Raw genomic sequence first — 24,329 nt, 5'->3', positions numbered from 1 at the left:
TTGGTGTGATCATTCAATGCCTGCATTTGCTCTTTCATCTCATCATTTGCTTCCCTGATCATTTTAATTATGTACATTGTGAACTCCTTTTCTGTCATTTCTTCTGCCATGCTGTCATTGGGTTTTATTGATGTAACATCTAGATTTGTTTGCAGCATTTTCTTTCCTTGTTTTCTCATATTGTTCAGGTATCAGTGGACCGCTGAGATATTGCAGATTTCCTCTATTGACTTACAATGACCCTGAAGATTTCTATATATATCCCCCCTTAGCCTTCAGTAGGCTGAAGCCTTGGAGGAAGTTGATAAAGCGGTGCTCCACAAGGAAGCTGCCTCTCTAGGAGTGGTGGCCTTCAGGTAGGGTATATTCCCTGCTAGTGGGCAGACGTGCCTCCACTTGTTGACCAATGGTCATCCAAAGGGGAACTAGGCTGTGGGCTGAGGCAAGGCCTGTTTGGGCCTGTGTCTCTGGTTTTACTGTCCTTGTGGGGAAACCTCACCCGGCAGGGAAGACTCACCCGGTGGGGAGGTGTCGCTGGTCAGTTCCCTCCTAGAGGTTCCCCTCAATTTACAGCTACCACCTGGGCTGGTCTGCCTTCCTCTGCAGTGTTCCCACGGGCCCGGCCCTACCTCCTGGGCCTGGGAGCCTCACCCTTCGCAGATGAATCTCCTTAGGCTGCCCCTCCTCTGAGAATCTGCCCGCAGTCCTGGAACCTTCGCTCCACCCCTACGCGTGTCTCTGTGTGGCTCTTCCACCAAGAAGTCTCCTAGATCCTGGGACCCTGCTGTGCACCTAATCACCTGGCTATGCGGCCCCTCCTCTGTGCAGCCACCTGGGGCCCTGTACAATCGCTCTGAGTCCCAGAAACCCGCCACACGCCTCTTCCTCCAGACAGCCGCCCAGTATTCCAGTGCGGTCACTAGGAGTCCAAGAAACTCACTTCATGCCTCCTCCTCCCACCGACCACCAGTAGCCCTGGGCAATCAATCACTCTGAGTCGAAGTGATCCTCCCCGTTCCTCCTCCACCTCCAGATAACCCCCCGGGTGTTCAGGAGCGGTAACTCTGAGTGGCTCTTAATCCACGTGACCCGCTGCACACGTCCTCTGGGCAGCCGCCCGGAGCTCTGTTGTGGCCACTCGAGACCAAGCGACCCACCGCACTTCTCCTCCAGGCATCCCCCCTGTGTTCAGGAGCGGTCGCTTTAAGTCCAAACAACTCACCAATCACCTCCTCCTCTGAGCAGCCGCCTGGAGCTCTGATGCAGTCACTGCGAGTCCAAATGACCCGCCGCGCTCCTCCTCCTCCTCCTCCTACTCCTCTGGGCAGGCCCCGGTGTTCAGAAGTTGTCTGAGTCCAAACAGCTCGCCACACAGCCCCTCCTCTGGCAACCGCCTGTAGCTCTGATATAGCCACTCCAAATCCAAGCGGCCACGCTCCTCTTCCTCCTCCTTGTCCTCAGGGCAGGCCCCAGTGTTCAGAAGCGTCGCTCTTAGTCCAAACAGCTCGCCACGCGGCTTCTCCTCTGGCAACTGCCTGTAGCTCTGGTGCAGTCACTCCGAATCCAAGTGGCCACGCTCCTCTTCCTCCTCCTCCTCCTTAGGGCAGGCCCTGGTGTTCTGAGTCCACACAGCTCTCCTCGCCACTCCTCCCCTGGGCAGCCGCCAGAGCCCCAGTGGTTGCTCCGAGTCCCAGCGCTGTTCTGAGCAGCCTCCTCTCCGAAGCTCCCAGTTGTCCGAGTTCACTGCTCCAGCAGGGGGAGGGGTGTCTCACCGGCAGCTCTACTTCACAAAGTTCCCTGCGTTCCGGGACTACCGTCCCATCCGGGTCGCCTCCCCAACGGGAGAGAGTCACCCGGCTGCTTTGAGTTGGTCCCAAGTGTCTCAATATCTCCTCTTTTGAATCCTGAGTCCTGGAGCAACATGAAATGCAGCCACCCTCTAGGCTGCCATCTTGAAAACTCCTGTGATTTTATGTTTTGATGACCTACTGATGATAAGGATATGATGAAATAACCCAATATTATTGTGTTGGGGTCATTCTGAGATATATTGTCATGGAGTTTTTGTTTGTTTTGCTTTGTTTTATATAATTATATGTGCTGACATTTGAGGCATAAATACCCACTACTCTTATATCCTCTTGTTGGATTTTTCCTTTTACCTGAAATGTAGTAGCCTTCTTTGTCTCTTCTGATTAGTTTTTGCTTGAAATCTATCTTGTCATACATGAGAAAGCTACTCCTGCTTGTTTTGAAGATCTATTTGCATGGAATATTTTTTCCTGTGGGTGTCTTTGTGAAATAGGTCTCTTGTAAACAGTGTATGGTTGAACCTTGTTTTTGTTGGCTTTTAACAAATTCTGCTAATCTATGTCTTTTGAATGAGGAGTTGAGACCATAAACAGTGTTAGTTATGGATATGTTTGTGGTTTCCTACTACTTTTTTTTTTTTACTATATTTTATCGTCTCTTGATTTTCATTTAGTGGATTATTATTCTACTTATGTTCACCTATTTGGAACCTTTAGGATTTGTTTTCAGGACCTTCTGTGTACAGTTTATCTTTGAGTATTTTTTGTAGTGCTGGTTTGGTGGTCATGAATTCTTTTAACCTATTCTTGTCTTGGAAAGTTTTATATTTCCCCCTCAAATTTGAAGCTGACCTTTCTTGGGATTATGACCTTGGCTGGTTTTTTTTTTCTTTTTAATCTATGAATATGTCATTCTAGGTTCTCCTTGATTTTTAGAGTCTGAATTGAGAAATCAGACATAAGCCTTATTAGTTTGCTTCTACATGTAAGCTGATTTTTCTCTCTTGCAGCTTTTAATATTCTTTCCTCATTTTCTGTATTAGGAATTTTGATGAGAAGGTGCCTTAGAGAATTCATCATTTGAATAGGTCTATTTGGGGTCCTGTATGCCTCCTGTATGTAGATATCATTTTTGATATGTGAAAAGTTTTCTGTAACTATTTCATTGAAAATGTTCTTAATGTCTTTAGCTTTTATCTCCTTGTTCTCTTCTATCCCAATGATTCTCATGTTTGATCTTTTGATGATGTCCCAGAGTTCTTGTATATTCTGATCATGTTCTATCATTTTTTCTCCTTTATTGAATTCTGTGTACTTCAGGCCCTGTCTTTAAGGCCTGAAGTTCTATTTTCTGCCCCAGCTAATCTGTTCATAATACTTTCAAAAGAGTTTTTAATCTGATTGCTTCTTTCATTTCTAGGAGTTCTGATTTTTTTTTTTCAGTGTTTCTATTTCTGCATTGAAATAGTCTTTCATCTCGTGTCTTTGCTATCTTTAATTCTTCCTTAGATCTTCTTTTAGCTCACTGAACATTTTAATACTTTATTTTTTATAATCAATTTATGGACTTTTGTCCACTTAAATACCAGTGGGATCATATGTTGGGAGATTGTGAATTTGGGGAGAATTATTTTCCTGTTTCTTCATGTTTTCAGAGGTCTTGGGCTTGCACAGTAATTGAGATAGATATCTCTTCCTCTTTTTTACACGTGCCCTTTTGTGTGTAATTGTCTTATTTGTTCAGAGACTTCTGTTTTTGGTATATGGGTAAATGTCAAGGAGTAAGACTTGAAGTGCCTCTCTGATCGTTCTTCCTTGGGTCCTGGTTGTTGCTTTGGTGGGGGCGGGGGGATTATCTCCTTAATTCTTTGAGATGGAATGATGTTAAGACTCAGGTGGGGTTAGCTACTATGTGGGATGAGATTCACTGTTGCTTGATTAAGATGTATTTCTTAGCAGCAGGATCTCTATTCTGTGATCTTGAAGTGTCCCAATCCCTTTCCAGTACCTCTTAGTGGAAAGGGAAAGCCAGATATGGCATTAATGTCAGCAACAGCTGTATATACTAAAGATAAATGACGGGTGTCTACTTTGACATCTAGCACTAACTACAACCTCTATAGGAATGGTGGGATCAGCATTTAAAACCAATACCAAAAGTTTTTTTAAAAACACTGGGAACTAGATCAGCATTTGGCAGAGGTGTTTACTATGTTGTCCATTGTGTTAATAATCACAACAACTTGAATGGGGTAGTAATTACATAATCTATGTAATTTCTATTATCTAATGGGATTACTTTCTTAAGAGATGATAGGGTAGGAAGGCAAGAGAAAGTTTTAAGTGTTTGAAAAGGTGATCAGAGGAGAGGCAGGAGATAGGGAGCAGGTGGCATTTGTGATGAAGAAGGAATACTAGATTAACTCAAAGTAATGCCAAAAAGAAAGAGAAGAGCTGAGAAAGGGGAAATTTGGCTGTTATGGGGGTGAAGAAAGTAAAGAAGGGGAGATAAGAGTACCGAAAATCTAGGTATGAACAAACCAGCAAATGTAAGTTGGGAACAACTTGAACCCTCATAAAATTGTACCCCACCTAAGTCTAATCTAGGCTAAATAATGAATACACACAGGTGAGAGCTATTAATGTATAAGTCATATGAATTTATGTACATATACATTCAAACCTATCCATGCAATGAGAGAATATACAACCCATACACACACTCACATACAAAATCATGCATAATGAAAAAAGTGAAGAAAAATACAATATCATAAAATGATGCTTTAAATTTTTGAAAAAAAAGTTAAAAATTTTTAAAGTAAAAAATAAATAAGAATATAGAAGAAAAACAAAATAAGGAAAAAGAAAAAAATCTTAATGAGAGATAGAGTGATTGTTTCCACTGTGGTGATCAAATCTGTTGGCAGGTATGTGTTCTCCATGTTTACACTTATTTTTGGCTCTGTATTTTTGGCCACTGTCCTTGTGTTCCTCTCCTAGCTGCCAGTTGGGTGTAAGCAGCTCTTGGCTTTCAATCTTCCGTTTTGGGGTGGGATAGACTGCAGTGTGCTGATGAACTGTGTAATCCTGAATGGTGCTGATGCAGACTTCTAGGGAGGGGTTTCCATTTGTTGGGGTCCACGGCCCCCTGTTGGTGAGCTTTCTATCTCTGCTGGGTTTCTGGATTTCTAGGGCTTCCAGAAAAATCCACCTTTAGGGTATAGTGACTAAACCGCCACAGGTTTCACCTTCACTGCTCTGAATGTGAATTATCCACTCTGGATTGCAGATGCACATGGTGGTCACAGCAAGGGTTTTGGCAACAGCTTAGAGGGTTCCAACTATTATGGGATTTTTCTCCCTTAGGAGCCAGAGACTGAACAGTCCAGGTAAAACCTTCTTTGTCTTTTTGGGTCAGGCATCGTCTGAAATTTTTCCTCCGCAGCTAGTAACTTCCCGTGAGTTTCCAGTCCCTTCCCCACACGCCCTAATCCCCTCAGTCTCTGTCCACAGCTGTGCGAGGCGCGCAGGGCCAGCGCCAGCCCCGGCCTCTTCCTCACCTGCCCGAGGGCTCAGCACGCCAGAGGGCCCGCCGCCCACCCAGAGCTTTCACCCCAGCCCACCAATTCTTTCACGGAGATGCTTACCCCACTAACTCTGCGTTTATTAAAATCAACCTTCTCTAAACTACAGGTTTCCCGAAGTCGATTTTTATTTTTTAATTTCTTTATCCACCGGCCACCTGCCTCTCTTGACCTTGCTCCTGCTCTTCTCTGCTGGCGGCCTGGCCCGCGCGACTCTAAGGTACGGGCTTTCCATACCTCTATGAATTATCATCATCATCATCATCATCATCATCATCATCATCATCATCATCATTTCAGTATTACATTTCAGTGAGGTTCCCCGTTACTCATCTCGCTGAGGAGCAGTCTTCCCGCGGCGCAGGCCTACTGCCTAGGAGCGGCCGGAGGCACTTCCGGTTCCTGCTCCGCCATCTTGTCTCTCCCTCAAGCAGCCAGTGTTTCCCACGCAGCTAAATGTCACTGCAGTTTCAGTTGCAATTTTGTTACAGTCATTGTTGTTGTTTAACTTTATTTTCAGTAGGGATGTTATTCTACTGTCCTTTTTCAAGAGTCCAATTTTCTGTGTCAGAATTGAGGTCTCTAATATTTCCTAAGAAACCTCATAATTTTTTTGCTTTCCAATGCATTGGAGACGTTAGTTTCCTGTCTTCATTTTGTGTCAACTAGGATTTCATGTTACTTGAATGTTATAAAACAAAAGAAAAACAAATATGATTATTACGATGGCCATTTTCTTTACGCTTATTTCCCATTTGAAACTCCATAAAAAATGAGTTTGATTTTATGTTTTTTTAATATGGACAAATCCAAAATCATCATTTTTCTTTTCATTGTTTTATTATATGGCACTGCCATCTATGGGTTCTATTCATAGAATAATTTTGATGTGGGGCCTAAAGAAATTTAGTACTTGATACCGAAAATCTACTTACCTCTTGTTTATACATAAGAAATGCAAGACTTAAAGTAGCTAAATAACTTGAATATAAGCACATGTCTGGTCCATAATAAAGCTAAATTATCATTCATAGTTAACATTTACACATGTGAAATTGGTTATAAATTTGCATTTTGTGCCTCTTTTACAACTTGAAGAAGTAAAATACCTGGTTCCTAATGCCTGAAGGTGCATACCTTTAAAAGTAAGGTAAATATGACCTGTTATAAATATATAAACACTTAACCTTAAACATCCCTCTTTTGGTTAATTATTTTACATATTTGAAAAACTTCTAAAGAGTAAGATCTCTTTTGAAAAAGTTTAAAATCCATTACTTTGAGAATATATTTACATAGAAACTTCAGTATTATTCAAAGGTCTGAGAAATAAGAATTCAATGTAACCTTTCATTTCCTTGTGATAATCTCTAGACACATGGAGATAAGGAAGGACAACAAAAGTGCAACTGCTATTTTGCACAGTTACTGAAAAACATATTTTCAGTTAAATTATATGAAATTCCAATGGGAAACTCAAAAATATTTTTCTTCCCCACCAAAAAATGTTCAATGTAGTGACTCTGAGACATTTTCATTTCCAAAAATCATGACATTTAATCATTATTTTAAAATAAACATGAGAATTTAAAGTCTATATTTTAAAAACTGAAATTAGTGGTGGATCAGCCCACACTCTCTCACCTACCTACTGATTTGTGACCTATTTTTGAATAATTCTATAAGTTCATAGTGGGAAACAAGGCAATTATGTGGTAGGTAACAACTATTCAGAGAGAATAATAACTGGGATAACTCAAGCTGTTGAGCAAGTCATAATAAAAAGTGCTTCTTTCTATATTTATCTTCTAAGGAGACTTAATGGTTATTTTAATGATCTTTTTGGCAGGTTGCAGAGAATTCATTTATTTCAGGAAATTCCTTTACTATGTAAGCTAAGCCCAAACACCCTATATAGAAATTAATATTGTACAAAGAATGGGTCTGAACACCCCTAAAGAAAGCTCATAATGAATGTTCATTGTAAATAGAAATATAAATCATTCCTTAATGGTCTCTAAGTAGAATTTGTTCTCATTTACTAATCACTTTATAAAAAGGTGGGAAATAATGTTAAACTGTTTTCAAGTAGAGGTAACCACATTCTACTAGCAGTTATTAAAAATTTAATAATAATAAAAGAACACTTATAATTAACATTTATGGTGTGCTTATTATGTGTCAGAGAGTTTGACTCCTGAATTAAATTCTAAAGGCAACATTATAAATTTGTTTATAGGGGCTGGGGATGTAACTCAGCAGTAGAGAACTTGCCTAGCATGTGGAAGGCCCCAGGTTCAATCCCCAACTAATACTAGTAAATTAATTTATTTATACAGTGTTGGGTTAGATGCTACAAGGAATTACAAGTATGAGTAATATTCAGTCTTGCTCCCCAAAAGGTTATAGTCTCTTGTTGAAGAATTTTTTAAGTCACTGAAACACAAAGCAAATCTATGCACAGAAGAGACACAAGCCAACAGCTATCAAAGTTTTTGGAAGAGATGTCTTTCTGATTGAATTTAAAAGCACAGGTAGCATCAGAACAAAAGTTGGGGCTAGGAGTATATTACAGAGAGTAAAAAATATATATCAAATAAAGTAAGCCAGAAATTTTGAATGTGTTCAAGTCATATTAAGTTCCCTAAAAGTGAAATTAACTTTTAGAAAATAACCTCAAAAGATTGACTTAGAGACACTGTGAAAGTCTTGTATATTATTTTGAATTTGTAATGAATTTTGTCTTGAAGACAATCTAGAGAGCAGAGAACACTGCAGGAGAATGTGCATTAGTTTGAGTGGCTGGAATGGACTGAAGAAGAAAACCAGGTGATGATGGTGGAAATGAATGGACAGCTACAGGGTACATCATGATCATGGGATGTGCTGTGACTTAGCATTCTGGAAGTGGGTGTTGGGAGGAGGCAGGAGTTAAACACAATTCAACCTTCTGAGTCAGAATGACCCAGAAAATAATGCTGACGGGGGTAATATGGAAATGGGTAGGGACACATCTAGATAGAAAACTGATGAATTTCTAGTGACGATATTTAATTCAGAGCCAAAAAACACTCTAATGGAGGTCCCAGAAGACAGGTGAGTCTACAGTTCTTGAGTTGTGTTCACACGGAATTGGAACTGGAATTGCTTAGCTATAAGAGGGCCGATGAAAGGACCACTGGGAATTCTTTTTTCCAGGACCCCAGGAAAAAAAGGTAATTAAAGAAAGCATACTGAGGTCTTCAGACAGGAAAGACGAGAACTAAGAAAAATGCTACAGAGACAAAAAAAGAAAATTTCAGGGAGGAAATTTTCCATATGCTTTGACAACAAATGAGGGCTTAGAATCAACTGTGGATCATTTCAATGGTCTTTCACAGAAGATTTTATTAAAGACAACTTCCAAAATATTAATTAGAGACCTGTCTTTTACCAACAGTCCATACTGTGCTCTTTGTTCACAATTTTTTATTTCCTCCCACTTTTACAATTTTTCTCAGCAAGAGGAATGTAAGTCCAACTCCTCTGACTTTGAGCTTAGACTTATGACTTGTTTTGACCAAAAAATGTGAGCAGACATCTCTCAGGTCACCTTCTAGCAGGGGCATAAATATGCTTGAATTCTGGGCTCTGCCTGTCTTCTATTTGCCTACTGCCACAAGACCTGCAGGACCCAATAGACACTGCTCCTTCAGCCTTGGCCCTGAGGATGGAAAACCCATGAAGCTGAACCCAGAGAGCCCAGCCAAAGTAGTACAGCTGATCTGAAGCTGTCTTTCAAAATAATTAGAAATAAATATCCTTGAAAGCCATTGAGATATTGGATGTGTTCATTACCCCAGCAAAAGCTGACACCCCTTTTCAAAAACAAATAAACTGTTCAAAGTTTTTTAAATCTTTTAAAATGATATTTTCTAATGTTCCTTACAGTATGCAAATTAAAAATTATTTACCTTACTCATTGCCATCAACCTGAATCAACGTTTGAAGTAAAAACATGCCTACTAGCCCTGGTTCATTTAAGTAATTTGTGGACATAGGTGAATCTTTGTAAACTACCTCCATTCATGTGATATATAAGGCATAAATAATGATTTCTTTTAATCTGTCTCTGTGGGCTCTTTAATAGTGATACAGCCACACTCCCTGTACTTGGATTTACTGTGGAAACTATTTTCCCTCTCAGTTATTGTTGGCAGAAGCTGTGTCTCTCTGGTCTGTTCAGAACTCAACATTCTGTGCTGCCAAGTACACTATTACAGTGTCTCTTAGGATTTCCTTCACCGCTCCTTTGTTCTTTGTGCCTCCTTTGTGATTTATGAGTTGGTTCATGGAATTGTAATGTAACCCTTGACATATAGGTACAACACATTAAATTACCCTCATTTAAATAAACAAGCCACCACATGAATATGTTTAGGCATTTTTAAATGTAGTATTTTTCCCTTTGAGTTGGCCTGAAAAATAATGGCATAAAAATTAAAACATAGCCCATTAGTATATTATGTGTATAATTTTTCCTTTACTACTCCTATTTGTGGTATTGGTAGAAACTAAAATGGTGTCTTTAAAGATAGTGTATAGCTTTACAACAGGAGAGTTTCTGACATTCATCATATATCATCTATATGTTCCCTAAATCACATGGATGCTTGGTTACCTGTTTAAGATTATTGATAATTTAATTCTTCAGTTACAGACCAAATAATATAATCAAGATGATACAAAATGTATGCAAAGTAAATAGCCAACAGCTGTAAGCTATTTTCCTTTAAAATATTATTCAGGCCATGCTGTCTGGTCAGAAGCATGTGGCTAACAGTAATCGGTTACATCTGAAAAAGTGAAAAAGAACAAAATCAAAGACATTCCCCTGAATGCACTATTACTGTGAATGCAGAGTCTCCTCTGTTACTGGGGTTGACTCACGTAGGAGGCAGCAGATGGCACAAGGAGGGGAGCTGTTACATCCGGGAAGATACAAAGAGGCTGGCATAAAAAACATTAGTGAAGGAATGAGAGGAATAAAAGAAAAGAAAATTCAACAGCTTAGAAGACAAGGCAAATTGAGGAGGGAAATCTTTCCACTGGAAACACATGAGGAGATTTGTTTTGAAAAATATTTTTCATAAAAGGAAATTTGGATTCTAGAACACAGTACATATCCAAAATCTCCTTTCCTTGCTTTTATTATGTAAAATGTTTAATTCTTATTACACAAGAGTAGTACTTCATGATCATGTCCTCAAGAGTATGTTTAATTACAGTTTCCTATGTTCAGTGGTCATTAAATCAATATACTATGACATCATGATAATGCTATTAGAGCACACTCAAAAGGCACAACCAGTTCAGTCCTCAGATTTTCCTTCTTCCCTCCCTTATATCACTCCCTTTGGATTCATATGGAGAAATATGGCATTTCAATTCCACTGCAATTTCTTCCTTCAGCCATGCAGCCCTCAGAAGTTTGCCTTGTAACTATGAGCCTATTCACTCTCCTAGGGCCTCCACAGAGGCAACCCTAAGCTCTGAGAACCTTCTAAAGCCACATGCTTCTTGAGCCTTTATCCCCTTTCAGCCTCCAATTTCCACTCTTAGTTTCACTGTGAAAGATAAAGAAGACATTTTTCATGGAAAACCAAAGAGCTTGCAAGATACAGTTCCTTACAGCCTTGTATCCTTACTTCCTTTTCAATTATTTCCTGAGTTCTATAATTTTCCTTCTTAAAGGCACAGTTTCAATAATAAGATTTTATATAAAAGTATTGCCTCTGATTAAAGACACTGTATTTTAGGCATCTGAAATGCTAAAAAGTTCTGATTTGTTTAACATACATATTTCAATAAAATTCATAAGCAGAGATCATATGACTTACAGTCAACAAAGTATTGTATGTGTTACACATCGCCATTACCACTTTACAAATGGGAAAATCTCGCCTTAAGTTAAAATTAGTAGGTGTAAGCACCACCCAGGTTTGACTGTTTTTGCCACATCATCTTTCCTCTCTGGTCTTGTTCTGTCTAAAAATCCAAATCTATTCCCTGACCTTCCTTCTCACTTCCTGCCTCATGTCTATTTTTCCAACACGTGACTATCAGGCCCTTCCAAACTGCTGTGCACCTCTGAGCCTTTTCCCTCACTAATGCCTGCCTAAAAGTTCTTAATAATTGGGGCGGGGGGAAGAGAAGAGTACACAGCTCAAAAAGTCACCGTCTATGTTAGTCAGCTTTTTGTGACTGACTAAAGTACCTGACAAGAACACTCAGCCATGTCTCATGACGTTGCCATCAAGGCTGAGGATACGTCATGCTCAACTGCAAATAGGGGACTGACTTCCAGACTTGTTCTGGAAGGCAGGTCTCAGTTCCTCCTGGTGTTAACGAGAGGATTCAGGTCCTGGCCATGAGGGCCTCTCCATGGGGATGCTGACAACATGGCAGCTTCTTCCTCCAGAGGAAGAGAAATGAATGAATGAGGGGGGTGAGTAGAGAAGTCAGATAGAAATGGAAAAAGCACAGGACAGAGCACTCAAGGCAGAACCCATAGTCCTTTTATGAACTAATCTTAAAAGTGCTGTGTCATTGTTCCTATCATACTCAGTTTGTTAGAACTGAGTCAGTAAATCTGGTCCACACTCAGGTGGGGATTAAACAAAGGCATGAGTATAGACAGTCACCAACTTGATGGTTTAACTTAGGATTTTTCAGCTTTACAATGGTACCAAAGCAGAATGCAGTCAGTAGAAACCATTCTTCAAATTTTGACTTTTTGCTTTTCCTAGGCTTGTGATAGCAGTACCACAAATACTCTCTCCCAATGCTGGACTGTGTGGTAAGCTGCAGCTCCTGGTCAGCCATGCACTCACAAGGGCCAACTCCATGCTCCACAGTGGTCTGTGTTAGTAAGAGTTGATATTCAGTAGGTTAAGTGCATTAAATATATTTCTGATTCATAATTTTTTCAATTTATGATGAATCTGTGGAGACACAACATCCCAATAAGTCAAGGAATATCCATACAAGGAGCTGGGAGTTCTTGAGAATCACTTTAAGGCTGCAGTTGCAACAAGTTTATTCTGCAGGATACACCAGGAAGATAACATTGCTTAAAACTGGATATATTTTAAAGAAAAAAAAAAAAAAAAAAAGGTTTCTTATTGCCAAACTGGACTTCTGATTACATCTACTTTAATTTTTTTAAATTATTCTGGTTACATCTACTTTAAATCTTTAAAATTATGTCAGTCATGATTTATCTTATTGAAACTTGAGTTCTAAATCATTAGTTGATGCATATTTTTTTTGATGCATATTTTAGAGTGAGCTCCAAAGTAGTTTAAGACTGTTAATACTGACTCCAGAGTAAACCTTTGTTTCACACTGTCTTGTAAACATTAAGGAAATTCTCTCAGTCCTCGCTTGGCTAAATTATTAAAAATCTCATTTCACAAATAACTGACAATATAGATCAGCTATATTCCATGTATGGGCAGGAAATACAATCTCAAATTGTCTGCACACAACATTTTAACTCGACTAAGAAATTCAAATTTTTGAATGGCTGACTAATGTATATACAGACCATTTATTCTTTTTAAATACTGAAAGACAGTGTTAATTAAGTGTGGCTCATAAACATTCTTTCATCATCAAAGACTCCCAAAGCAATTATATAAAACAGAACTCTACTTCCAAACTACCAAGTAGAATCTCTTGGTAGGGTAGTGGGAATGGGAGACATTCATAAGTCCACATTTAAAAAATGAACTCCCAGCGTATCTGCTACATTAGGCCATATCGTCAGAAAATGATCTTATTGGTCATTGATCATTTTGGTCTAGAGAAAAGGCAAATTGACTGTATATACTTCAGTCAATCATCCAGAAATGTGGATTTTCTCAGTAAGGTTAAAATGTGAGTGTACAGATAATCCAATAATTATATTTTCTGGCCAAGACTTGGAGAATAACTGATCTATATTGCTAGGTAATTGTGGAATCATATCTTTAATAATTTAAACAAGCTAGGACTAAAAAGTTTCCTTAATATTTACAAGTCAATAGAACCCGTTATATTTTCCTACACTGAGGAACCTGGTAAGAAATCAATCCATGAACCTCAGCCCTTCTATATTCAAGAATGCTGGTGAGCACACAGTTCCTTGCACTGTGCTATGTCTTTTCCTTAAGGATCCACGAGAAAATCTCACTGATCTTAGTAGCTATAATTGCCAAATGAGCGACTTGATTCTATGTAATGGACATTATGAATCATATCACCACTTTTCAACTTCCTAGAAAGGCCAGACCTGTGGCTTCCTCTGGCCAGCACATAGAACCTCACAGCTTGCATTTGATGGACTTTAATGTTTCTTGCTTTTATTTTACTTTGTTGACCTTGTGTTTCTTTTGCCTCATTTCTAAAGTAATTTTAATTTGCTTGGTCTTTCTAGACTTTATGTCTCCTTATAAGTTGATTTAAAGTCTCACATAATACACCAAGGTGGGATATAAATGATTTAAAGACATAAGCATTTTGAATGAATAAATGAGAAAAGTATATATAGAATGATTTTTTTAGGTCTACCTTTTTCAAGTCATTGTTTTATTCTTTCTTTTTTCCTTATTTCTTTTGTACTTTTTTTTAACCAGTTCCCTGAGCTCAAGGTCTAATTAGCCTTTCTTGAAAAATGTTCTCTTGGAAGTACATTTGCCCTCAGGCTTCTTCTACTATATCATTTCCCTTCAAATTATGTGTGCTTCTTTTCATTATAAAAATGATTTTACAAAATTATAGGAGATTGAGGAACTTTTAAAAATCACCGTAGGGGCTGGGGTACAGCTCAGTTGGTAGAGTGCCTGCCTTGCAAGCACAAGGCCCTGGGTTCAATCCCCAGCACTACCAAGGCTATCATTTTCTATGATTTTCATTTTGGCATATTTCTTTCTAGTCATGTTTTATCAGTCTGTATCCTCTTTCAGTTTTATTTAACAAATATATTTGAGTGATATGTGATAATTGTGTTACATACTAGATGTGTTACATTAAAAGAAAGCAGAAACCTTCAGACAGTTCTCAATCTAGCAAATCATATCAATTTTTAAGCTGAAAATGCAATATAATGTGATACGTGTATAGAGATTTATAGGCCTCAATAAGCAGGTGTCCTTCAGGTCGGACTTAAAAAATGAAGAGAGTTCTGTTGGTGAGCATTAAGAGAAAGGCATCCCACTGCCACAGTGTAATAGTGTGAGTGAAGCAGACATGGGCGAAGGGCCAGAAAGGCAGGCAGGGACGAGGGCTGTGGGAGGTATCACATGCCTTGAAAAGGAAGTTGGACGTTCATTCCAGATACAAGAGTTCTAAGTGGAAAAGTAACATGATCAGATTTCCATTTCACAAATCATGCAGGTAACAATAGGAAAGATTATTAGGAATGGGGACAGTCCTTGAGACAGTTAAGCCATTTGAAAGGCCATAGCAAAGATCTAGGCAGAAAGCAATAAGAAACCTCCTATAAAGATTTTGATTGACGTATATCTGTACCACCCTTAAAGGATCAAATGATAGATATTCCTTCCAAGAAGATTGTCCAGCATTTCTCAAAGTGTGGGTTCTCATACCTGCATCACACGCAGATTTCTGAGCCCACCTTCTTGAATCTGAGTAAACATGAAGCGCAGAAATCTGCACTGGTAACAAGCATTCCAGATTTCCAAGCCTAAATTAACTGATTTCAGTGAAGGCTCAGCTCCAGGAAGTCTCAAGTTGCTGCTTCATAGCTTTCTTTTCAACCATCTGGAAAAGCAAAGTTAGAGTCTCTGACCACTGAATACAAAAGGAACTCCACGGGCTGGGCCTGTAGCTCAGTGGTAGAGCGCTTCATGAGCGAGAACTAGGCTCAATTCTCAGCATCACATATAAATAAATAAAATAAAGGTCCATTGACAACTAAAATTTTTTTAAAAAAATTTAAAAAGAAAGAAAGAAATTAAAAGGAGCTACAACTGCACCTGGGTGGGCTCTACACACCAGTGTCCTCCCAGGAAGTCCCAGCTGACAGAGAAGGGCTCAGACCATTCAGACTTTACCAAATGGCAAGCAGGAGAAGGGTAATCTGCTGGTAGTTGAGAGAGCGCCCGCGCGCACACACACACAAACAGCCCTAGGAATTTGTTGCTCTGTCTCCTGCAATGAAGTCCTCAACATGTTGTTGATTTAGAAGACATGTTCTCTTAGCAAGGTTCACAGAAGGTATTTCTTCCTCGCATTCTAAGTAGTTGTTCATATGAACAACCAAATGGCTTTCAGTTACCTTTGGAGTAACTGAACTAATCAGATTTCCTCCTGCACATTGACCAGTAGAACATCTAAAGTCCTACCAAATGCCTGAGATTTAAGGGTGTACTCTTCTGACCTAGTTTCAGTCCTATTTTGTCTGATGCTACTCTTTTTTTTTTTTTTTTAACCTTGCCTTTTTCACCTACTTCCAATTTATGTTCTTTCTTTTATGTATTCTTGCAAACTACTTTATAGTACTTTCTGGAACAAAGCATGTTCTGGGCAGAGAGATGGTTAGGAAAAAAGATAAATCCTTATGGACTTCATTTTCCTTAACTATAAAATGAAGAATTCAGACTAGGTGCTCACTAATGTATCATCTAGCCTAAGTCTAAAATTCTATCATAGATTTTGGTACAACAATGAAATCTCCTCTTAAACATATCATTTTCTGATGTGTTATTGCAACATTTTTCTAACCCAGAGCGTAGTCATAAAAGTGAAGAAATATCTATTTGAAAAAGCATCTTATATCTAGAAAATACAATTTCTTTTCACTCCATCTGGTTTTAGGGTAGTGTTTTATGACTTTATAAAACTGATAGAAAAATAGAAAAATCAGTGTCAGTTAAAAAAAAAAAAACTCTACTTGAATTTTAATCAACTTAGTTTATTCTTCAGTCTTCTACCAAGTTTTTGTTTTGTTTCATTTTATCATTCCCTCTAATGCTTTCACCAGATGAGGACATGAAATTTTGACTAGGATGCAATTGAGTTTGATTTTCAACATTTAACAATATCAAAACATTATAAATATATTTTGTGCCACTGAATTGTACCTTTACAGATGTCCAAAATTATAAATATTACATATATATATATATATTTACCAATCTCTTGTCATAATGCTATTTAAAGAAATGCAAATAGCAGTTCACAGAATAGAGCTGTCACAGGATTATCATGGAGCAATGTTGTCTTCTAAAGAATGTATAATGTTTCCTTTATTTATTATCTTTAATGGATTCAAAATAGTATAAGATGTATGTTTCCTAGGGTGTATCCTCATCTGAAAATATTCCAATCAAGCATCACCCTTTGTCTAAATAACATAGTAGGTGTTTTTCAGTCCCTCTGTCCAAACATAAAATTCAATCACATTTCCTAAGAATATGTGTCCTCTGTTTTAGCTCAAAATGCAAGTCATAGATATAGAGAAATACAGAGACAGATATGGAACAGACATACAGGTAGACATAGCCATAGACATGCTCAGAAATAACTGTAACTGCCAAATTGAAAAGCTGATTTGATAGGAACCAAAAACATCAAAAAGTATTTGACAAGGAGAAAGGAAGCAAGAGAGAATTTAACCTGATCTTTATGAAAACCTCTTGTGTTTTTCTAAGGAGTTTGAAATAAAGTCCCACTGAATTCTCTTCTGCCAGCCTCAAAACAACGCTAGCAGTTGAAACAAGACTTGACTGTCCCTCCCTTCCACCCTGTTCCTATTATTTTAACTTCAATATCATTTCAGTGGCTGTAAATTCTTATTTCTATGTCTTTCCTTCAGGCCACATTTTGTCTCCCCTGATGTAGCATTTGGATCTTCTCTCTAATATAGTTAGAGAGAAACCAGCACAACTCAGCCTTATCACCTGCTTCCTGCTGATGCCCAAAGGGCAAATACACCCCAACACCACCTGCCATGCCAGTCTCCCATGCAGGCTTTCTCTTCACATGCACTTGCTGACAGGAAGTACCACCTGGGCCCAGACCACATCCATGACACAGGGAGAACCAGCTCTTTTCTGCACCTGCAACAAATCCGAGCCTAATTAGAATTTTGGGAAACCATAAAACTAGGAGTAGCAGCACTGGTCTCCCAGTCCACATCACAGTAAATTCAAGGATAAAGAAAAGCTTTGCAGACTTGACCTTGGTCCATCCCAGATGGACTGTACACAGGCACAAAGCAGGCAGACACTCTTTCCAGGGGATGACCACATAAGAAACCCTCTACATATGGCCTGGTCTCTCAGCCTCCCACCTCTCATACGCCCTGGTCAAACAGCCCCTAGCCCTCACTTCTTCACTGGCCTCTCTTGCTAGCCCAGCTTTGAAATGGAAAGAATGTAGGCACTTTTCAGTATCCTCAACTTACATTTTTAATAAATGTAACTAGTTGTTAAGTTTTATTTTATCAAATATCACAGTTAGAGACTTCATTGCATATGATTTGTGGTTAATTAACAAGTCCTTATATTAAAGCTAATATCTGAAACAGTAAAGAGTCAAAAGAGATAGGTCTTCAATATATTTAAAAGAGTCTGTAAGAACAGCCTCTTCCAGACTACTTTTAAAGTCTTTTATTGAAACAATCTTTAATCAATGCAATTTAATTCACTGTCATAATGGCAATTAAGTGCTGTTACAAATAGAAAGATGGACCGTCACATTGTTACAATATTTGTTGTTCCCCTCTTTAAAGATTTGTAAAATACAAGGTTGAATACAGTAATTTAATGCCTTTTAAACTGTCACCTAAATATCATGCTCCTTTTAAAATTACAGCCTCTCTTGGTCCTAATGAGTCATATGTCCATTACTGTTAAACCCATGGCTCTGACTTCAGGTTAAAGAGCACAACATAGCTGATTTACATTTTCCATTAAATTGCTTTTGCTGGGTTCTTTCAAACTTTTAAAAGTGTGTTATTCATTTAATGTATGGTGATTTTACATAGTTAGAAAAGTGAGCCGAATTTTTTAACTGAAAGGTTAAGTTTTATTTGAAAATGTACAGAATTCATCTTGCTCATCTTTATAAGGCTAGTGCCTAGCACAGAGCCTGACGTGTGACTGGCATCTAATCAGTGCTGACGTGAACTGAGGAAAACAGTTTGGAGTATAATAGAGGCCTCCATATCTCTAAGCTAACATTGTGTCATGACCATGGCATTGTTGTTTAGCCCTGCCCACAAAGGACTCTAAACTTCTGGAAGGATTATTCAGTTATTGTTTGCTTGCTTCTGACTTATTTGCTTCTTTGTAGTTTTTAAATTTTATTATAATTGACACATAGTAATAGTACATATTTATGGAGTACAATGTGAAAATTCAATATGTTCATACAATGTGTAATGGTCAACTCAGAGTAGTTAGCATTTCTTTGTGTTGAGAAGCTTTGAGCTCCTCTGTGCTAGTTATTTCGAGATATGTAATACATGTCTATAAGTTATAGGCACCATGTTGTGCTAGAGAACACTACAGTATCTTCCTCTTCCCTGTTTTGGTATCCATTTCCTAACCTCTCATTATCTCTCCTCCCCCACCTTTCCTAGTCTCTACTTTGTTTCTATGAAAATAACCTTTTAAACTTCCACCTGACTGAGAAAATGCAATATTTATCTTTCTCCACCTCGCTTATTTCACTTAACCTAATGTCCTTCAATTCCATCCATGTTGCCAGAAATGGAAGAATTTCATATTTCTTTGTGGTTGAATAATATTCCATCATATGTATATACTACATTTTTTTATCCACTCATGAACACTTTTGCTTCATTTAATATCTTGGCTATTATGAATACTGTTCTCAATAAATGGAGTGCAGATACCTCTTCTATTGTTTTCCTCTCCTTTGTATGAGATTGCTGGATCCTATATTTTTAACATGACATATTCTTTGGTTCTAATATTCTGTGGACTATAAAAGAAATATCAGTTTAATTATAGCTTTTAGGGTAAAAAAGGAAAAATTAACTGCCAAAGTAAATACACACATCCATTTTATGATATACCCTAATCTTATAAATGTTAAAATGTAAAAAAATTCCTATCTCAAAACCAAGTGACTAAAGTATAATGGTAGTGACTTCTCTTGTTGTTATGACTTGTTTTTGTTCTGTTTTCCAGCCCATGAAATACAATTAGTATAGGATGTGTGCTTTGATATATCATGTTGGATCTTCATATCCATAATCTCTCCTTTCCTCTCTTCTCCCTTTTCTCCTCTCCTCTCCTCTCCTAAGGAACAGTTTAAAATTAGGAATTGAATTTTACAATAACCTTTCATTCAAAGTTTATCATACTGACTTCAAATAAAAATAGGAAATTTTTATTCAAATTTTTATTTAATTTCCTAAAAATAGAAAATAGCAAGAATCTTGTGTCCCGCGGTAAAGGTTAATACTTTTTGCCAAGCATAGGTATAAGGGTACCTTAAAAAAAATGAATCTTTGAATGTGTACACTGAAATTTATATAATGAAAATGATTTCATCTGAATATGCATGGAATAAATTAAATTCCAAATTGTTCAGTTTTCTTTTTCCCTATGCCCTGGTCTGAGTAACTCTATTTTTGAAAACCTAAAAGTTTCAAGCAATTATCAGGTTTACAAAGACAGGTAAAAATAGCCTGAGAGAGTAATAAGGAATGAAGGAGAAAAGAAAAGAGAAACAAAAATAAAATATAGGCAAAGGCTTCTTGAGAACTCTAGAACATCCCAATCCACATCACCAATTGCTTTTTGTCCAGTGCAAAATGCCTCCCTTGAATTTATTTCTGAAATTTTCAATGCCCTTAAATTAATATCTTAACAAGGGACACAAGGCACAAAAATTTCATCACTGAGTATCCTAAACAAGATGCTTGATTATGCCTAGGTGATTTTTAATTCAACTTTTAATTCTTCCCTGTCATTTAATATGCTTCTGAGTTGTTTCTCCCTAATAAGAGTTTTCATATATTCAGGAAATGAAAACTAATTTTAATTCTCATCTAAGCAAATCAAAGAGAAAGATAAACATGATCCTGCAAATAAAATAATGCAACATATTCCAAATTCTAACCTCAGTGTTATAAGGCTGCCACCATTTTTATTTATAAATGTGAAAAAGCAAAAGTTGATTACACAACAGTTGGAAAAAAAATATTTTTAACTCCCAACATGCATTTTAATGCCATTGTTTATATTTCAAAGTAATCAGAATGGTTATGTTTGCAGTAAAAATGATTCTTAAATGCTTACCTTCCATAAGTAAAGCAACAATATTTGAATAATAATGATAGTCTCATTAGGACAATTTTTTATTCCAATTAATGTTTTTTGCCATACAAAGGTAATGGTTTTTATGAGCAGAGCTCTGATTTCATACCAATGGAAAAATTACATATTTGTGTAAGTAACTAACTGAAGATCACTTAATCCATTCCCCAGTTTCAAAGTTCTAGATGCAAAACAAATTTTAGTTGGTTCTGTTCTTAAAAACATTTAGTGGAAATTCCACTGTCATGAACAACAATTACTTCTAGTGACCAATTTCTGAAAAAATTTTAAAGTCAAGTAATTCCTACCCCTGGCTAATCTAAACCCCTTCTGAAACATTAAAAGCCCAACTTGTAAACTTCCATGAAAATTTATTTCCCTTCTTCAATATGCTAAAAAAAAAAAAAAAAGACTGAAGGAAGGCTCTGCTATGTGACCATATCCCCTCCAAATGTCTTCAGAGTCCTACAATTATGCAGACCTTCATATTTGTGCACAATGCTTGCTCACATGCTTTTTCATGGATTCTTCACTTTAGAAATAACTTTCTGAGTGCTTTGCATGTACTTATTGGGTGAACTGTAATAGAGCTACAAAACTTTTAACCTGATTATCATCCTTCCAATAAGTCAAACAAGAGTCGGGAAGACGTGGAGGGACTCAGTCTCAGAATTTCTCCTTCACCAGAATTATTCTCATTTTTTAAAGAAATGAATATCTATAATTGGAAAAAGTTAGATCATGGGAACTCCTCTCAATAGTCAGAAATTAAGAGAATACAATCAAACTTCTTTGGAAACAATAAGACTTATTATTCACTAAGGTAAAAGAAACCAGCACCCAAAAGTGACCACTGAAGGCAAAATTGCTTGAGACTTGAGACCAAATTAAGATCACTAGATTATACAGGAGAAAAGAAAGTGTTTGATACTTAGTAAAAAGTAAGGAGGAGAAAAAGGAGTGCCAAATATTACCTGAAGAAGTATTCCTGTATGAGAAATTGTGTTGTGACTGAACCAGTTCTCTAAATATTAAAATTACTTAGCTTTTACCTCTGTTTTATCAATTTTAAGAAAGCCAGCATAATATTTTTATTTTTAAGTAGTTCGTGGTTAATTCACTCCTCAAATTTGCTCTAGTGAGGATGAGCAACTGTAATACTCTGCCACCACTATGACACCAAATATGTACCATGGCAACAGCTCCCACACAGCGAAACTTAACAGCTAAGACACAGAAGCCACAAGCTAACTCATAATTGGGAGATGGCATTGAAGAGCTGTAAGAAAGCCCATTCACAGCAAACCTAACCATTGTGTATATATCACATTGGAGATGTGTGTATATATTCCATTTACGAGTAGGTACATACACACACATACAAGGAAAATATGTATGTGTTTGTTATATATGCAGATGTATATGCATGTATATGAATATGCATATGTGCAATATAAATGTGTATCACAAATCAAATCATTTACTAAATCGCAGTTAAATGAAAACACTGTAAATTTCTCCCATCCCTCATGTCCTATCTTACTAATAGGGGCATTTTTTTAAACATTCACAGAAGCATAACCAAAAATGGTATAAAAACTTCTCTTTTATAACACAATTGAAATGACATTGTTAGTCATAAATTTTGGTTGGCATTGAATTTTACAATGTTTTTGCATCTAAGCTCACAACTATTATGTTTTGATAATCTATTTCTGTACTTAATTCTGCTATAAAACCAAGTTTTCTCTTGGTATGGGACATTACTACTTTTTTAACATTTTTAATCTTAATTTGTTCACTTCAAATTTTTATTTCTTTAAATTTCTTTGGAAAATATTTTGCTTTATTTTCTCAAAATCCCAAGAATATTTTGGAGAGAAAAATAGGTCTGATCATTTGCAAAATAAGAAAGCAAGGGGCTGGAGTTGTGGCTCAGTGGTAGAGTGCTTGCCTAGCATGTGGCAATCCCTGGGTTCAATTCTCAGCACCACATATAAATAAATGAAGAAAATAAAGGTCTATCAACATCTAAAAAATTATTAAAAAAAAAAAAGGCAAGCAACGTGTTTTTCTTGAGAGAGTGAAATGTAAGTATAAACCCATAAGGAGGTTGGTGATCAGCTGCTAAATCTTTCATTAGCCCACAAGATTTGTTTAAGAAGTATCATTAAACGTGATATAGATGCAAACTCCTAGGTTAAAATTATATTAAGTTTGATAAGAATGCTGATAAGATTAGCCACCCCCAGATTTCTGGGGATAAAACACTTTGAGGTTTGTCCCATGCTCTGAAAGCAAGACACTGAGCTATAAATAATTGTTAAACAGTTAACTTATACATTTCTGAATACCATAATAAACTTAGAAAATCCATTGGCTTAGAACATCTACTCATAGAATTTAGAAAATCTATTAAGAAACCATATGAACATGATACTTTTTAAATATTCTTATTGGGGCCTGGGATGTGGCTTGGTGGTAGAGCATTTACTAGTATGCACCAATCCCCAGTACTATAAAATAAATAGTAAAATGAAATGGTGTGATTTAATCTTTTCTTAACCATATCCTAAAAACTAGCTGTTAAAGCATGATACATAGTAAAAATAATTGGTTTAGTAGTATTATTCCCCAGTAATTATGTCCTTTCTGGGTTAAAGTAGAGGACAATGGTTGGTCTGTTTATACTATAAGGTTTTAGGCTGTATACGAATAGAGCACTTTCCATACTCCACAATCCCCACCTCCCATCACCAAAATCCTACAGACCATTATGGTAGATTGAATGTTCCAGAAGAGATGGAAGTCAGGGAGGTAAGGAGAGAGGGATAAGATCGAAATCACAAATCTTGCCCCTTTGCAGAAATGTTGCCTCTGGGACTTCATTTAAATCAGATCTGAATGTCTTCTTGTAGCTTTGGAAATCCTGTGATGAACTACATGCTCCAATTAGCACTAAAAAGTTCCCCAATGGGCTTTTGTAATCGCCAACATCTTGGCGTGAAAATTATTGCTTAGATTCTAACCATTGCTCTCCAATATCCAGCTAACACCAAGAGTGTGTGAATTCCAAGATGTCCAGCTGGATCTGTATAAATGTGTTCCAGTCACAAAAGGTGACTATAAAAATGTTCTCAAATAAAAGAGAATAAAATATCATACAAAGCATCACAAAAGTAGAGTCTCGCAAGGAGAAAAAGAGAAAGAAAGAAAAGGTCTGCCTTCCAATATCTGCCCATTATAATCATGCTTTGGCATACATGAAGGGCTTCATTCTTCAGCCAGTCCCTCAATGATTCACCTGTTTGTCACAAGGCCATTTCATGCACACATACACATCCCCAACCAGGTACTCTAACATTTAGTCCAATGACATTCTCTTCTCCCTTCTCCAGTTACACCATAGCATCTTTCGAAACCATGTAGAAGCCCACCAAGAAATTTTCAGAATGTTCCAGTTCGTGGTGATAAACCAATAGAACAGTTATTCCATTAGACAACAGAACTGTAAGAATTCTGACCTGGTTTTCCCTCTCATTTAGACAAAATACTTAATATTTTGGACTTTTCATTCTTTATGTGGCATAGAC

The 24,329-nt window shown here is 37.4% G+C and overlaps 2 long non-coding RNA genes across 2 annotated transcripts in view; one reads left to right on the top strand and one right to left on the bottom strand.

The window, feature by feature from the left end:
- The window catches only part of LOC306643661, a 68,376-nt gene that overhangs the window by 9,603 nt on the left and 34,444 nt on the right, over positions 1 to 24,329 (top strand). The gene's annotated exons all lie outside the window — the stretch shown is intronic.
- On the bottom strand, positions 8,241 to 23,670 carry LOC306643659. Its single transcript, XR_013759022.1, has 3 exons — positions 23,509 to 23,670; positions 17,344 to 17,502; positions 8,241 to 9,101 (listed from the first exon to the last, which is right to left on the bottom strand). It is a non-coding gene; the product is annotated as an uncharacterized lncRNA (long non-coding RNA).

Source organism: Sciurus vulgaris (genome assembly GCF_902686455.1).
Source record: "Sciurus vulgaris genome assembly, chromosome: 14".
Taxonomy (NCBI): domain Eukaryota; kingdom Metazoa; phylum Chordata; class Mammalia; order Rodentia; family Sciuridae; genus Sciurus; species Sciurus vulgaris.
The sequence above is the reverse complement of the archived record's forward strand: the minus strand, read 5'-3'. Positions and strand labels throughout refer to the sequence as shown.